We start from the raw sequence: 18,572 nt of genomic DNA on the forward strand, positions 1-18,572 counted from the left end.
ATATGGGATCCATCAGTGCCGGTCCAGTCCAGTCGGTGGGTACGCCGTTCTCCAACGCTCAAAGCCAGAGGATGATACGGCCGTGGTCCACAGTACCGTGCACTGTGAGGCGTGACGGCTGTCGAGCTTCACAGGTCCGACGGCGGCCACGTGCCGCGTGACAGCTGTCGAGCGTCACAGGTCTGAGCGGTCACGCTTTGAAGTGATATGCACCATTGGCCTGGGGTCGCCGCCGTCCCTCACGTGACGCTGTAGGGGGGCGGATATCAAGAACCCCTGGGTAAAGCGGTGTCCCTTCTGAGCCGGGTGAGTCACGGAAGACTTCCAACTTCACCGACGCCCGGCAAGGAACTGCCATGGCTCTCCGTTCTCGCGATCAGCGTGCAGTCTGGTGAGCAGGTCGTGTTTCGGGGCAAGACTTTATGGGCGCCCTCCCGTGCCAGACCGCGGCTCAGGACTAGCCAGCGGCGCCCCCCGCTGTGTCGGAGACACCGTCGGCGACTGTGACGGCGCGATCAGAAACACCGCCGCCAGCCAGCGGGCAGCTGCGTGACCTCGGTCTATCAGCCCCGGCGGACGGCGCCGCCGATGGCGAACTCACCGTGCAGACGTGATGCTTGAAGCTCCAACAGCCTGTATTCGTGGTGGTCTCCGGCTTCGCATGCGGCAGAAAGCAGCGGCGGTGGTTTGATTGTTTATTGCTTGTTGTCCAAAAGCGTAATCACAGAGATAACAAAATCCGAAAATAATGACGTCAGTAATGCTGTTATGTCACTTGCGAAAAACGTGTAAAAATACTGGCCCGCTTCACACGTGCGCACACGTGATTATAAATGATACTGAGTACATCATAATCCCATAGAATCTCGAAGCAACGACCACTCCGCTAACCCACCCCCCCCCCCCCCCCCCCCTGGAAACATCCGAGCAGCTGCAGTCGGCGCGGCGAAGTGACTACTGGCGCGGACGGGCTGGCGTCGAGGACGCGCTGACGGTGTACCCGCAGGTCACAGGGACCACCGGCCGTCACTGGCCGTTGTGGAGCTGCCGCCTGCCTCGCGCGCGGGCACGAGCCTCAGCGAGCACGCTCACTGCGCTCGGTGGAGTCAGCCGGGACCGACTCACACTGAACGCGACAGGCGACATTGGGACTTCTTCGGCTTGTGATGCGGGACTCGGACGTCCGCCGGCGTGCGCGATGTGGGTGGCGTCGCGGAATGTGTGCGCGCGTGTTCAGCGGAGCGCTGGCCGTGATGGCGTCGGCCGCGCCCCGACCGTGACAAGCTGCCGGTGCCATCCGCCGCGTCACGCCGCAAGGGCAATCAACAACAGCGGACACTACGATCAAGCACGATTACCCCTCCCCCCCTCCCACCCACCCGTTCTCTTCCCGTCGCGGGGCGCCGGACTGGCCCGACCAGACCCTCGCCCGCGCCGCCGCAGCATCGGCCCCGTCCCAGGCGGCTGCCTTTGAGGGCGGGGCGTCATCGGGCGGCGACAGCGGACGGGCGCGGGCCGGTCCGGCCCGGCGGCCGCCTCAGCGCGCGCCGTTCACAGTTCCTCGTGCGGCGCGTACGGCCCCTCCTGGTACTCTTCGGGCACCTCGTCCGAGCGGCTCTTGCGCCGGAAAAAGCCCTTCTTCACCAGCAGTGCGTTGCACTCCTTGCGGTTTGAGCTTGGAGAGGTCGATCCGCTCCACTTCCTGCGGCGGCCGGCGCACGGGTCAGCGGCGGCATGGGGAGGGGACGGACGCGGCGCGCCCTCGTCACGTGCCATGATCCATGTCAGTCGCGGCCAACACGCAGTGGGTGGCTAGGCACTGTATCACGGAACCACGTTCTCGATTTTGGGCAGAAGCGCCAGATCACCGTGTGTTCAGGTTCACTGCACGTAACGGTCTCCACACCTTTGGTTTAAAGTACCGCTTCGTAATATTCGCGAAGTTCTCATGACGAACACTTGCTGCACTCACCGCCGCCTTTCCCTCCCCCACCAGTCCGCAGAGTGCGAACCACGCGGGATTCTGTTCACATGGGCAATGACTTCTATACACATTTCAGTCAAAATGATGTCCATCACAGCTATCGATTATGAGAACTATACACTTGCTAACCTGGTCCAGTCTGTTGAGCAAAACGACTTCAGGCGGCGCACCGGGCACCGCTTTGAAGATGACGTTGTGAAAGAAAGGGATGTCCTCGTAGATGAATTTCTTCACCTCGGGGAGCCGATTCAAACGTCATCCTCCGCAGCTCTGTCAACCGAATCGCGCAGTAAGCACGCAGAACGCCAAGAAGCGGCGAAAGACCACATGAACATTTGAAAGTATAAAAATGCACACGACATTTTGCAATCAGCTTCAGCATGACGTGAGTTCTGAACGACAGAGGTCGCGGTTGCTGACCTCGATGCGAGCCTTAAAGACGCTCTTGTCGACGGGCTCCTCGGCCTCGCCGTCGGCCCCAGCGGCGGCGACGGCGGCGGCCAGCAGGAGTGTGGCCAGGGCGCGCATCTTGGCGCCGCTCCGGTCGGGCGCCGGCTCTGGGGGGACACCGGGCAGGCCGTCAGCGCGCGCCCCGCACGCTCCCGCCGCATTTGCACGCGGGGGTCGTCCTCCCTAGGCCAGCAAGTGGGATTGCTCGGTCCGGTGCAGTGGGGTTTTTGGACAATGCGAGATGGGTAGTAGTTGCCATCTCTGTATTGCAGAATACGATTGAGCCCAATTATGCTGTTTTAATAAGGGAACATAGCAGAAAACCTTGACTATGTTCGTACCACAACAGGAAAGATAAAAGGATAACTTGACTATGTTTGTATCACAGCAGGAAATATCGCAGGAAAACTTGATGATGTTTGTACCATAACAGGAAAGATAGCAGGAAAACTTGACTATGTTTGTACCACAACAGGAAATATAGCAGGAAAACATGACTATGTTTGTACCACACACAGGAAAAATAGCAGGAAAACCTTGACTATGTTTGCACCACAACAGGAAAGATAGCAGGAAAACTTGACTGTTTGTACCACAACAAAAAAGTTGACTGTTTGTACCGTAACAGAAAAATATGAGGAAAACTTGATGATGTTCATACCATAACAGGAAAGATAGCAGGAAAACTTGACTTTGTTTGTACCACAACAGGAAAGATAGCAGGAAAACTTGACTATGTTTGTACCATAACAGGAAAGATAGCAAGAAAACTTGACTATGTCTGTACCATAACAGGAAATATAGCAGGAACACTTGATAATGTTTGTACTATAACAGGATAGGTAGCAGGAAAACATGACTATGTTTGTACTACAACATACAAAAATGCTGACTGTCGAGATCATGAGTGTGCATTGTGCAAGACCTGGGATACCCAGCTGGCAATAAGGCACTTCTCCATAATGCCCCATGCAAAATGATACCACACTTAGTATGTGCTCACAAGAACAAAAAAGGCCCCTATAGCCACAGCCTTTTTCCCAATAGATGAGTTCCTAGTGGTTCTCATGGCAGCTGCCAATGGTGACATGTTTGTCCCCTTCAGAAATGTGACATGGTGATATCACTTATTTTTCTCACAATGAACAAAAATCTCAAAGATCACAGCATTGGCACTCTTCCATTAAACACTACACTAGAAGGACTATCACTGTATGTATGGCTTGACCGAATGGTTATCAGTCAGCAGCTTGAGTTAGGTGTTGCCATGTAAACAACCAAACTTGTTCGGAAACAACTACACTTACTCTACTTTGCCATTAAAGGAATCTAAAGTCTACACACCCTAAAATCTTAAATTATCATCAAGTTAGGTATGCTATGTCATAGGTCAAGTGGGCTTACACAGAGTGGGGAATAGGCCTCCATTTGGCCATCAGCCATAGGTCCAAAAGAACATTTGCAACATCTTAAAGGGCAATGAATGATTACAACTCAATGTAAAATTCATGAATTATTTTGTTCCCACCATTTATAGGTATCCATGTTTACCAGCTCATAGTGATGCACTGGAACCAGACCATGTAATTTTGAAGCACATTTTCCAAACTTCACTAAGCTTTGCACAGGGGTGTAGCCAAAATACAGTAAAATTAGTTATTTTTGAAAAATAAACCTGCTGGTGGTGGTGAGCATGGCTCAGGATGCAAATGGTTGATGCAAATATTAAAAAAATATAATGAAATTGACCAATTTGAGTGCATTGCTGAACATGGTCAAATGGATTAAAATACAACGTACAATAGTGCCCCAGGTCCAAACTGAAAAAATACATGGTAGGCTAAGATGACCAGCATAGCAGAGGTCCAATAAGCAAAAGGTGGCAGATCATTCACATTTTATGGTGTATATAGGCTTAGCTTTTGTCTGATTTTGCTGCTATTCCCAACATGTTTAGCAATTGCTATAACATGAAACCTTTGCAGACTGTTGCTTTTCAAGAATTTTCTGATAATTTGACTTGCATCTACCAGCCACTATTGATTCCACTGCCATGTTTAAAAAGTTCTATAATCATACTGAGTTTGCCAGCCAATGCTTTCATTTAATTCATTGCTTTCATTCATTTTTTCATTCATTTCATTCAATTCATTCAATTCAAATGCTTTCATTCATTTCATTTACATGGTAGCATGGGCTGCCACAAAATAATATAAGCTCTACAGTCATGGCATTTCTGCCAAAAAATTGTTGCACTTCACCCCCATTGAACCTCGAAGGCTCCAGTGTGACTAAACTCAGGCCAGAATACCCTTGTGTAAAACTTCCTTCTAGCACCACAATCATAATCCCTTAAAATATGGAATAGAATGGCACACTGAGATGTGACAAAATGTTGCCTTGCACTAGACAAACAGAACTTTTAGACATCCATAAATGCTGGGTAAACAAGCATCTTTGCAGTCTGACATTAAAATTTAGAGCTCAGTGCATGCATGTCACATGGATGTTCAGGGTATTGTATGGACTTTTTGGCGACTGGGCATCGCGCCATCACTAGTAAGTTAAGACCATATACTCAAGGAATCAAGGCCTTCACTTTTAAGTGTCACCAGCCTGACTCAAGAGGCAAAACATATTAAGACATGGGGGAATGCCGTAAGAGTATTGGGAGCCCTGACTGATAGCAGGCGGGAAATGATACGGGAAATGTGGTCACGGGCCAAAGCACCCACACGTCTGTTCCAGCGAGATGTTCAAATTTTACGGTTCAGAACGCTGCTTACCACAAACTGCTTAAACGAGCTGTTGTACCTTCTAAGTATGATTTACAATGGACCCTGCGGCCGACAACCCAAGAACCCGGCGACGGCCCCGACTCGACGCACCGTACTGAGCGGCCGGTGTCGTCTCCTGCGGCAGTATTGTGTTCGGCGTCATAACCAAGAATTCCCGGAAATTCTAACGAATGAGATGGGCCATTGGAGTCTTCATTACACTATTACAGATGGACGCAAAATATGATTTAAACAGAAAAATCCTCCAGAGTGACTGTTTCATTTCAGGTCGTCCCAAGCTATCCTAAGCGAAATACAAACGAACTAAGGTATATTTTTGCATCACGTCGATCACCCCACGTAACGCGTCAGGGGTTACGTGGCGTATGGCCACGGGTGGAGGATGCTTAGAAAAGCTGGTGTGACGGGCAGCGGGGTGGGGGAGGGGGGTGACGACTCAACGATATTTGCCGAAAGCTCATTGACAAGCGCCAAACTTCTTGCACGACGAGACACTTCTAACATTCTTGGTCTCCTTAATTTTACTTCGGATTTATCAATGGCAGCATCTGTAAGCCGATGAATCGGTGCACTTTTTGCTCAGTAACAATTTCATACGGCGAGAGGGGGGAGAGAGCGCTTGTCTCCGAGGAATACTGAATCACTAAAACCTTGCTGGCGGATGTGCCAGAATGGAAGCCTTTTGATGACAACATGCAGAACACTGGCTCACTTTAAGGCGGTGTGCATGTTGTCACGTCTATCACGCCGCATATAAGTATGCCCTTGTCAATGCAGAGGCAAGAGCCGTCATCAAAAAAGTTCCGCGATGGACAAAAGGGATGGGGTATCGCGAACCATGATTGCTTTTAATACAGGGAAGGGGGAACAACTTGCTCGTTACGCAACGTATTGCGTTTAAGGAGCTGGAAGCGCAGCCAGCGGTGCAGACAGAGGGGGCACAGGGGCACCTGCCCTCCCCCTCCCCCCCAAGCTTCCGAAGGGCACATGGAATCCCACGGGACCTACGATAAAGGGCCTGATTTGAGGGCCCAAAGGATTGGACAGGCCGGCCGGACGTCGCATTCGGGGGCAAGGCCCCCATGGCCGGGCACACCAATGCCAGCCAGAGGGCCCTGCGCACTGATCAGGGCCCTTAGGTGGATAAGAACTCATTTGTCAGTCTGGCAACGCCAGTAACGCGCAGTTGGCTCGTGGCGGCATGCGACTGAGGGCTCATTTCCCAAGCAGGGCAAAGCTGGAGCCAAAGAAGTACATTTGTCGGGGCCTCGAAGCGCACAACAGTCCCCGTGCTGGCAATGGGCCCCAAGTCGGCCAGAGGCCGTGTTCGAGGTGCTCGAAGAGCCTGGAGGGGCCCATTGGGGCCGACAATCAAGGTTCTGATTGGAGGGTGTATGGGCGCGAAGGGTGGGTCAGAGTTTTATTCAGGAGCCCCGGTCTGCGGTGACGGACCCTCACATGACAGTCTGAGGGCCCTTCGCGCTGATCAGGAACACCATGAGTCGATATGGGTCTATATGTCGGTCAGGCACCACCAGTACCGCACAGTCGGTTACGTGTCGGTATGGGCCTGAGGGCCCACTTCTAATGAGCTTACAAAGCCGGGGTCAGTGATTTACACTGGTCGAGACCCCTGTATCTATCAGGGGTCCACAACATCTATTAGATGGTCCTGTGTTCGCAAGTAGCTCAAGCCGAACAGGGATAGTGTTCGATAAGGCCCGAAGAGGAGCCCGGGTGGCCCAACGAAACCGACTGTCCAACCCCCGACTGGAGGGCATAAGGGCCCGAAGGACTGGCTGTAGGTCACATACAGAATCGCGGACCGTAGGGCCGTGGCCTGAAATATCAGTCAGAAATCATCTTGCACTGTTTGAGAACCCCTGAGACAATGTGCGTGTCTATGTCGGCCAGAGACCACGGGCATCGAACAGTTGATTCACTGTCAGTCTGAACCCTAGGGGCTATTTCCCAAGCGGGAGCAAGACCGGGGGCCACAGTCTGCATTGGTCTGGGTCCCTGAAACAGTGAGTGAGGCCCCTGTGTCGGTCAGGGGCCCACAGTTCATACCCCTAGTTGGTCACTAGCTTTGTTTAAGGAGGTCCAAAGAGGGGCCGGAGAGGCCTCGGGACTAAAGATCAAGGGCCTGATTTGACTCAAGCCCTGGCCCCATCCAAAGTGCCGTGACCTGAAATGTCAGTCAGAGGGATTCTATTAGGGTCATCTTTTAGGGTTTTCTATCCATGTTACATAACGCTTCAACACGGAGCCAAACAGTCGGTTTCATGTCCGTCTGAGCACTCGAGATCCATTTCCCAAGCAGAATGAGGGCCGGGGGCTGCGATTCGAGATGTTCGGGGGCCCCTGACGCAATGAGGGGCTGCTTTGACGTTTAGGGGCCACAGTGCCTTACAGGGTGGTGGTGTCATGGCAAGTGGCCCAAGCTGGCCGGGGAGCGTGTTTGAGGGGGCCCGAAGAGGGGCCCAAGGGTCTCTTGAGACCAAAGATCAAGGGTTCGATTGGGGGCTGAACGGCCCAAAGGGGCTGGCTGTGGGTCACATTAAGAAAAGTTACGGTCATTTAGTCACGGTCCGTAGCGTCGTGATCTCAAATGTCGGTTGGAGGGCCTCTTGTACCGATTGGGGGACCACTGAGACAGAGCATTCCTGCGCTCAACAGGGAGCTTCTAGTTTGTCAGAACACTTGCTCAACAAGGAACGGGGACGGGACCCGAATGACAGAGGGGCCTTTTACGTTGGTCCGGGGGGCCCTCTGATATTGAAAGGAAACATGACAGCCTTTAATGTTTTTTTTAGTTTGATCACATCTTATTAATGCTCAAACATCCTAATGTTTACATTTCAACTTGTTTTGTATTGGAACAGCCACACAATGACATACGCACCGCCCCAAATCGTGACGTCACCTCTCGCCGCGGGGTCCGCCTCGCGGGCCACCGCGGCAACCACCGTGGGGCAACACTCGCCGTCCGCCAGTCGCGCGAGCGCGGGAGCCGGCCGGCTGTAGACTCCGCTAGGCGGCAGGGCGGGACAGTCAGCCACACCCCCGGCCGGCAGCCCGGCCCCACAGCTAATTTTGATGTTTGCTCATATTGAGGCACTGGAAGAGTCCTGTGTCAGTCAGGGCCCCCAGCGCCGAATGGTGGGCCCTCCAACCCAAGTCCAGCATGGACCCGTTAAGTCGAACTGGAATCTATGTGCTAATTGGAGGGCCACCGGCGGCGATCAGGGATGTTGTTGCGTCCATGATGGTTTCTGCGTCGATTCAGGGTCAACTGCAGTCTGCGCGGGTCAGAAGGCCTCCCGCATCAGGGTGGGGAGCAACTGGACGTGATTTAGCCCTCCAAGGCCCTCCCGATCGGCCAGGGGATCCCCCCGTGTCGCCGTAATGGCGACCGGAAGACATCCCGCAATGGGACGGAACAGCCCTTCAGGCATTAACCGGGAACCGTAATGCGCCCCCAGTTTTCTGCTCTATGGTTCTCCTTTGTGGGAAATAAGGGGTGCCATTAATGTTTGATAGATCGCGTCGCAATTCGTTCAAAAACGAACGAGGTCATCCCATGTTTGCCCGAGAATGTATATTCCTTTGCAGAATCGAGTGGTGAAACAAATCATCAAAAGGTTTTAGCCTATGCCTGAACATTTCCAGACAAACATGGTTTGGCTTTGTTAATACGGATTGTTAACACATTTCGATCTATCTTCGTGAGGTCCTTCATGTCTCTACAGCCCAGATAAATATTATGACAAAGCTTCCGAGTTCTATCGGTTCACAAAGAGTTCACTGGACCACAGTGCAATGAAGAGCGCCGGTGATTTATTTAATGGGGTCGTTGAACGCGTGATTTCGTCAGTTGACTGCCTTAAAATTCATGCACGGTCATCTCGCAGTAGCTATTAGCTCTTATTCCTTCAGAGGGAAAAATGAAAACTGATAAGAAAAAAAAACGCCCTGCGGCCCATGCATCACTGGGCCGCATTTCCACCTACGCCGCCTACATGCTGCCTCACGGTCGTTTACCCATAAATTCGATTACGAAATCCTATCTGCCGGGCCGTTAAGTCGTACTTTTTTGCTCCGAAATGAGACCCACCGCTGTCTTATGGCTTACTACATTAGCCTTTTTCCCCGCAGGCGAATATCCAACCAGTTCATGATCCGGGATAAAGGTGCGGCTGTTATGGCGGTGAGTGTCCTTTTAAGCGACTCAATAGAAGGCGCTAAGACAACCGGTTGTCTCAGCTTGCACTACCTGGACTTAGCCGGACTTCAGACCACTCGCCCAGACACCAGGATCCGTGCCTGCTTATGTCACTGTCTCCCGCACAAAACAATGCTGCTGTTCAGGCATGTGCAATTAGTCATTCTGAACTGACCGCACTGGAACGCTTCGCGGGGCGCTGGCTAAACTAAGATAATTCAGCTTTTTTATCGTCTGGATCGTACGCTGTCTTTGGATGCTAGTTTCGGATTTGGCACTCACTTGGCATCATGCCCACTAGTTCAAGTTTATTACGGGGGACACTAGATTCTTCTGGACTCAGAGATGTCTCCACCCCCGGGCGTCTGGTGGACGTTGATTTACCGCTGGGCCGACCGGTATGCCTTCGGTGCCCGTACCCGTTGACCCATCTAGTCAGTGCGATCTCAGCCCGTGTCCAGTGGTAAGTACGGCGTGTTACGCGTGTGTGCGAGACCGGACCATGTTCCAAGCGTCTGTCGCCATCCATGGTTGGCGACAGACTCGTTATTCAGTCTCGTTCCCTATCGCATTGGCGTAGTCCGAACTCAACATCAGGACGCACTGGAGCAGGGCCTTTGCAATGCTCCCTGCATGCAGCCCTTGCAGACGTATTCAGCATGCTGCTTGCTTTACTGGCGCCAAAGATCACGGTGCAATTAAGTCACGACGACAGCCAAGGAACTCTGACCTACACCACTGATTATGAGGCTGATGCTACCGCTACAGCCCAAATGCTGCCGCACAAGTTGTCAGCATTTCCTAATGCTGCCGCTGCGGGCCCAAACACTACCGAACTGGTTGTCGACGTTTCCTCGCTCGGCTAGTCGACTCGGGACGTCGTCAAGGAGTCACCGGGAGTGCTTATCAGCTGGTTTGACTCCGCTGCGTTCAGTGTCCTGCCACGTAGCTGTTCCGCCCAGATACAGGTCGTCCCGCGGTCGCGGCCGGCCGCGGCAGAGTCCGTCTCTGTGTTCAGCGCGCCGACAGGACACCAGGTCGGCCAGTCAGTACAGTCAGCGGAGCAGCGAGGATGTTGCTCAGGCCTCAAGCATCGTCGCTCATCGCTCAGGCCAGGCCTCAGCATCATCCACACGTCCACTGACACAAGCGGCGGGGAACACTTGACCAGGAGTTCAGCCCCGACCGTAACCGACGCGACCTCAGTAGCAGGAGTTGAGGAACGACGACGGGTATCTGGTGACGTCATGTTACCTGCATGCCCGCATGGCTTTGACTCATCAGATGAACAGAGTGCGAGACATCATCAAACCGCGGACGACCTGGCAGCTCAGAAAGTGATCGCACCAGTGGACTCTCCAACGCTCTGGTACCATCCAACGGTACCGGTGGTCAAGAAGTCACTAGAAGTACGTCTCTGTGTCGGTCTAGCCCGATTAAACAAGCGCATTTGCCTCCCCATGTATTTCCGTTCGTTCACCTTGAAATGCCATGGCAGCTGTCGGAAATGGAGCGCGATGGCTGTCAACGTGTGAGGCTAAGAATGGATTCTTTCAGATGGAGGTTGCGGAGGACTGTCAAGACCCAACATGCCTTACGACACAACATTAATGTTTAAAATTTCTTCGTGGGGCAATATCTGGTCTCGACAGGTCACTTGCACAACTGCAGGGATTGCCAAATCTTCGCAAATGTTGCTAACGCTAAAAAGGTAGACGACATTCCCGCACATGACTAAACCTACTGCGAACATACGCACATAGTCTGCATTGTCCAGCACTTCGGGCAGGAGCAGCGTAGACTCCGCCAGGAGCAGCGTAGACTCCGCCAGGAGCAGCGTAGTCCCCACCAGGAGCAGCGTAGACCCCGCCAGGAGCAGCGTAGACTCCACCAGGAGCAGCGTAGACTACCGTGGTTACATCGCCTCCGCCCAGGAACATACATCAGGCGTTGGCAGAGGACATCTCCGAAGTCCCACACCCGCAAAACGCCACCGGCATCAGGTCGTTTACGGGCCTCACTAGCCGGCTGGGTGCACCTTCCAGCAATCTCGCCCGCTGCAGTGGGCAGCCACGGCGCGATCATCTGAAGCCCAGGAACGTCTGAAAACGGATCACACGGCGTGGAACGGCCTTCGCATTAGTGAAAGCGCCGCGGTGTCGTCACTTTTCCTCGCTTCCTTCGACCCGAATCCTGCAGCCAAGCTTAAGATGCACGTCTCATGATACGACCTGCGCGGCTTGCACTGTTGCGACGCCACGGCGACGCGTGGCGTCTCATACAATGCCGATCATGATTCCTACCTGACGCCGTGTCGGGTATTCTGTCCGAGACCTCAAGGTGGCGGGTCAAGAGTAGCTGTCAGAAGTGCGAGATCTTCGCAGGGCTGCCCCTTTGTCGTATTGCCATGGATTACCAGTCATCAGCGCCATTTTAAGCAGGCAATTCCAGTGGCAGATCTCAGCCGGGGGGGGGGGGGGGGCACGGAGTCATATTCATCCCTTTGCGCTCCGAAGGGAGACGTAATCGGTCGAACGAACGCAGTTTTTTAACATGAAACACGATCGGTGGACGTCTTGGGGCACGAAAAAGAGCCGGAAGCGAAAATGAAGGTCCGATAACAGCAATATTAGCCTTATTTATCGGAGAAAACCAGGGAATGTTTCTATCACAGGAGTCATAATCTTTCGGTCTATCAAAGGAGGATATCTGCAATATTTTAGAACAGTATCTCCAGGATACTGTTTTCTCCTCCGGAGGTGATTTCTACCGAGAAAAAAAACTGGGAATAGCATTAGGGAACCCATGCACCCCTCCTCTGGTAATAATATTTTTAGACCAATTTGAAACGAAGGCCCTGCCGCGAGCCCATTAAAACCAACTTTTTTAGCTAGATGCATCGATGATTATGCTGGGGTATGGACGCACGGACACCGTGAAGGGTTTTTAGAGTTCACGAACAACCAGCATCCAAATCTAGCTTTTACGATAGAGCTTACAGGGGACGGAAAGGGGGTCCCATATTTGGATACGCTAGAAACGGTGAAAAAGAGGAACAACCGCACGACGTAAGAAACGGCTCTTCATCGTGCCCACCAACTCTGGTATCATTCTGCACTGCGAATCTGTGCTTCCAACTACCACTAAGCACAGCATGATTCGTAACATGTTCTATAGGGGTCTAAGCAATTCAAGTAGTTATAAGAAAAAAAGAGCATAAACAATATATGGCTTTGCTGTTGGGCAACGGATATTCTCCGCAATTTTTGGGTAGAATGTTGGAAGAAGTAAAAAAGTCTAGAGCGCGTGAGGCGATGGGTGGTAGGAGGCGGGAACACGTCCTGTGGGAAGACGGATTCTTAACCCTACCTTACACAGATGGGCATTTGCTTTGAAAATCAAACACTTTTTGAGAATCGAAACTGTGCGTACACATAGTCTAGAAAAACGACAATAAGCTTAAAAAGTATCGGATGAAACTTTCCATCTCGAAACCTAAGTGCCCGGGTGGCAACAGATGTCATTTATGCAGTTTTAGGTTTCAAGTGGTTTGCATGCAAAAAAAACGTGGTCTACGAATTCAAATGCAAACTGTGCAAAAAACATGGGAGGGACATAGTCTTTGACGGGGAGGCCATGTACCCTATTCGTTTGAGATACAAAGAACACCTGCGAGACGTTAAAAACAAAACAGGGAATGCCTCTTTCGGTGACAATTTTTTGGCAAAAAAACGCTCTGGTTGAAATCGAGGGAAGCATGGACTCTGTGACCCTTTTAGAGTTCAAAGTCATCTGCAGACCACAGGACCCCCAGGCAGGCAAATATGTGAATATATTCTTATAAGAAGTCGGCGACTAAATCTTAACATACTGGGCTCATCATGGCCGATTATGCGAACGTGATATGTGCCTTTATGTGTGATGTGTGCTAACGCTAAATCACTTGCACGCGTAAGTGATTGCTGACGCGTGATGTGCGATGCCTGCCCAATTGAAATCGTTCGCATGTTTAATTGAGGCGCGGTGTGTGATGCCTGTTTATTTCAACTCGCTTGCACGTTTGAGTGATGCGCGATGCGTGATGCCTATTTGCTTCAGTTAGTTTGCAGGTACACGTATGTTCGCGCATTATAATTCTTAGATGGGGACTGTATCGTGGTAATGGCTGGCAATCGCTCTTTGTTAAGTCCCCTGAGTGTTGGTGTTCTGTAAAAACTGTGGCTTGCACCGTTTGCACTGTGGCTGGCTCATTTGTGCCGCCCAGGCACCCCAGAGGCGGATCCAGGGGGGAGGGTTACGGGCCCATGCCCCCCCCCCACCTTGGGCCCCGAAGGGGACCATTAGCTCCGAGAGGGCCCATGGCCGGTCGACCAGGTGCAATTTTTAACACAAAACGCGACAAAACTGGGTATCCCCGAACTTTAAGGCGACTAAGAGCAGTTTTAAGCGAAAGTAAAGGGCCTATGATAAGTCACAAACATATTCCACGATTGGATTAGTTGTGGACTGGAAATTTTAACTCTCATTATAGTGTCTAGGGGCCTCATGCCGTTTCCGAAGAACCTATATGCCCACTCGCAGGATCACTTCGATCGTTAAGGAGCATACTACGTTGCCCTTCATTTCTTTGCATTTGCTCAGAGGGCCCTACGCTCTTGACCGGGGCCCTACATGTTAACTCGCTCTGACGCATTGGATCATTCGGGAGTCCTTTACGTTGGATCTTGGATACTTCTTATTGAATGAAGGGCCTTACGCTCCTTTTGGGAACCTTACCTGTTAACCTGGTCGGGCACACTCGATCATTCGGGGACCCCATACATTGGGTCTTGGTTACTTGCTATCTGAATGGGGGGGGGGGGCCTACGCTCTTGTCGGGGGCCTATCTGATAACCTGCTCGGGCACATTTGGTCGTTCGGGGGCCCTCTACATTGGGCCTTGGGCACGTGCTATTTGAATAGGGCCCTACGCACTTGTCGGGGGCCTCCTCTGTTCACCTTCTCGACCACACTGGATTGCTCGAGGAGCCCTCCACATTAGTTCTTTGTGTTTGAACTTAGGGCTCTCTACCCCCATCCGGGTCATCTGATAACCTGTTCGGGTGTACTCCATCCTTCGGGGGCCCTCCGCATAGGGTTTTGGGTACTTCTTATTTGAATGGAGGGCATAACGCTCCTGTCGGGGCCCCTTCTGACAAGATGCTTGGGCCCATTCGATCGTGGGGGGCCTCTACATCTGGTTTTGGGTACTTCCTTTTTGAATGGAGGGCCCACCGCTCTTTTCGGGGGCCCTATCTGTCTACCTGCTCTGGCGCACTCGATTATTCGGGGCCCTCTACATCGTGTCGTGGGTATTTCATATTTGAACGGAAGGCCTTACGCTTTGCCGGGGCACCATCTGTTAACCTGCCCGGACCCACTAGAATATCTGGGAGCACTCCATATCGTGTCTTGGGCACTTCCTATCTCAATGGACGGCCTTACGCACTTGTCGGAGGCCCCATCTGTTCGCCGCTTCGGTCACACTAGATTGTTCCGGACCTATTTATTGGGTCTTGGTGTTTGAATTTAGGGTTCTTCACTCCTGACTGGGACACCTGATAATCTGTTCGGGTATGCTCCATCTTTCGGGCCCTCCGCACTGGGCTTTGGCTACTCCTTATTTCAATGGAGGGCCCTACGCTCTTGTCGGGCCCCTTCTGATTTCGCGCATATATTCTGTCCATTATGCACCTTGAAATATTATATATATATATATATATATATATATATATATATATATATATATATATATATATATATATATTCTGTTATAGCTATCGCATAATGCAATCCATTGTGTCGGCAATTCCCTTTTTCAACTGATTTGGTTGGTGTGATCAAGTATCAATTTGCCGGGCTCGGCTGGGGTAACGGAAGTCCGTCCTTTCTTCTATTGCCGTAGCTTAGCAAAACAAAAAATAGGAAAAAACGGCAAACAAAGCGACACAAAATTTGCAGTGCCTCTATGCATCCGTTTTGCTCCAGAAATATTTTTAAGGTTCCAAACATTTCAGTGCTGGCTGAGGTCAATCTAAGGTTAAAGTCAAAACTTGCACCCTCCCAAAAATTACAACCCTCATAACTTGTTCAGCCATGGGCAGATTTGGTGAACATTACAGGAGCGCTCCGGTGTATGTAGACATGTGGGTTTACTAGTTTGATTGGTCTATAAACGCTTTATGGCCTTACAAATTGCAGCGGAATGGCTTTCAGGCGGTATTCCGGCAGTGCTTGCTTGACAGGCAGCGGTCAACTCTCAAAGCATTGTCCATGAGTGATTTGTTTTGGACAATTACCGAATACAAAAGTACATTTGCAATGCTCACTATGTCCTTCAATTCCTAAAACATCTTTGAAATCATAAATTTGGATATTTAAACAGCATAATTCAGATAAATTTCGGGTGACTGGCTCAAAGCAATGCTTAATAAAAGCAAGAAGTGAAAATTTTCAAAAATCTCGTCATTTGACCTAGCCTTTTGCAATGACCTGAACTGGAATGCCGTTTGAACTTGCCGACAGTATGCAACAAATATTCAAGAATGCTCTAGGACGCAGACAATCGTGTGGCAAAGAAGCATGACCCCTGGGCCAAAAGGCTTACGCGAGGGGCTGGGCAATTTCATGCAAGTGCAGCGCCTCTAACGTATATCATGCGATTTCAGTGCAGCAACAAGTGCCTAAAACGACAAGGATTCACCCCGCTACGCTTAGGTGGATCGGAACGCAAGCGCTCTAACCAACTAAGCTTTCGGAACGGACGGACCTGAACGGACCTCGTATGTTTTATGTTTTATGTTTTATGTTTTATGTATGTTTTATATATATGTTTTATGTTTTATGTATGTACCTATATGTTTTATGTGTTATGTATGTTTTGCTTCAACGCCATGACGTGACGTGTCATTTACGTACCTGCAGAGATCCCGCTCAATTCATTTCTTCCCTGTTTTTAAGTTCGTAAAAATTATTGTTCCTGGTCGCGTAGAAGCTGAAGCTGCGCATATCAACCCTACGGCTGCGCTCAGGAGCAGTCACCAGAGGGGCAAGGTGACAACTGCCCTATTGCCATTTGCCAAGGGGTTAACGGTATCCCCCCAGTCTGTTTTCAGCAATCTGGAGAACAACGTGTGTGAACCCAGCTCCCTGAAGTTGTCAAAATTGACGGCCTTCTCATGGACTTGTTCGCCCGTTCAGCCACAGCTGAATGCAGTTTCAGCACGCGACAGGGGCTGAAACTTGTTTGGTTTAATTATAACGCAGAGGAGGATCAACACAGCAGCAGTGTGCCACGTGCATCGCCTTCGCCTGGGTAGAATCGATACATTTCATGCCGCGGTCGCTTTTGCCAGTCTAAACGCATCACGTTAGAGAACGTTTGGCTGCGCTTAGGGTCCCACCATAAACGTTGTTGGTGTAGACTTGGTAGGAGTACGTGAATTCTGTGATCCTCAAGCTGTGTGTTGTTAAGATATTTTTATCGCTCCCATAAAAACAGTGGGATTTTTTCTGCCATAATTTTCCGTAGAGAACCTAAATGCCCTTGGAATTGGGCCAAGCCATACCGTGGCTGCAGGGCAAATATGCATGAAATATCACTCTGCGAAGCTTTAGCCACCACTCAAATACATGTTTCTACTCTGGTTCATGACATAGCCAGATCGTCTAGGCGATAATATGTACCTGCTGAGAGGAAGCTACGAAACTGCGATAATGTGTTTTCTGCCGACATGGGACAACGGCCGTCCTTTCACGTTGGGAGAAAAGAGAGACAACCGTTTGTAACATGTTTCCAGCCAACGCTCGCGGGGCCAATGCTAAATTTGCAGGAATTTGTGAGTCTGAATCCAAGCCTCTATCCCCAGTTCCCGCGCCGCTGTATCTTATGGTGGAGCAGCGCAATGCAGTGTTGATAAGTTGATGGGTTCGTATAGCAGTGATCATTCACAAGGACACCACTTATTCAGCCTATTATTTCTCGCCCATTTTTCATTCAGGTGTTGTCATGGTTTTACGCCCTCGTCACCCTATCAAGCATTTTTGGCACCGTCGCTGAACCATGGATACCATTGACATAAAGAAAGGAGAAGCCAGCATATCTTGTACACACTGATGAAGATTACGAGCTTAGTACGTGCGTGGTCGTGAATTGCAAACGGGCTTAATTTGTGTTTTGTTCCACAAATACCTCCATCTGCTGCTGTGTGAGCGGGATCAGAATGTAGTACGAGAAAAAAAACTTTGGCCGCAGAAAAACGTTTAATATTCATCTTACCACCATGGCCGTACAATCTTGCTGAAATCTTTCACCCGATGCAGCGCTACGGTGAGCACATCAGCCCACAAAAACTACTACCCGGTAGACACTACGGTAAGTACTTTAAACCACGAAATCTATCACCCGGCGCACCGCTACGATAAGCGTCTCAGCCCACGAAATCCACCGCCGGATGCACCACTGCTAACACACTAGGTCAGTGGCGATGAGCGTTGCATGGTCGGAACAGCACAGCTGCTTCCCGTAATGGCAGTCGAAGGAGTCCGGTATACACTCATCGTGCCTGTGCAAGCACGTTGGTCTGCCTCGCCGGTTCAGCGCACACACCGGCCTTTTCCTCGGGCACTCCACATGCTCGCAGGGGTCGGGGAAGGCGGGCTGCGAGCAGTTGCGCGTGCTGTGACCGCCAGCCGTCTCGCAGCAGAGCAGATCCGCGCCGGCGCAGTCGCGGTCGTAATCGCAGAGCGCTTTTTCAACCGGCGACACTTGGCCTGGCGGCGGGCAGAAGCCGCCCTTGGCAGCGCACGCGGAACGCATCGAGGGCGGTACAGGCAGTCGAGGGAGCCGCTGCAGTCGGCACTCGCCTCCTTCCGCCGGACCACGTTGCAGACGTAGTCTTTCTTGCAATTAACGGCAAAGCACTTGTCCCGGACGCATACCGGAATGGGGTAGCACGGTGGTGCAAAGCACTGCGGGGCGTGCAGCACGCATACTTGCGATCTCCCACACTGGATGTCCTGACAGCTGGGCGGATGCACGGGCGGGTCGGGGTCCGACACGCACTCAGCGTGCTTA

The 18,572-nt window shown here is 51.3% G+C and overlaps 1 pseudogene; it reads right to left on the reverse strand.

Annotated features, from left to right (window-relative positions):
* Positions 1–1,542: 1,542 nt before the first annotated feature.
* Positions 1,543–5,317, reverse strand: LOC119097656 (selenoprotein M-like; annotated as a pseudogene).
* Positions 5,318–18,572: the final 13,255 nt, after the last annotated feature.

This window comes from Pollicipes pollicipes, unplaced genomic scaffold, assembly GCF_011947565.3.
Source record: "Pollicipes pollicipes isolate AB1234 unplaced genomic scaffold, Ppol_2.1 Scaffold_2543;HRSCAF=2982_pilon_pilon_pilon, whole genome shotgun sequence".
NCBI lineage: Eukaryota > Metazoa > Arthropoda > Thecostraca > Pollicipedomorpha > Pollicipedidae > Pollicipes > Pollicipes pollicipes.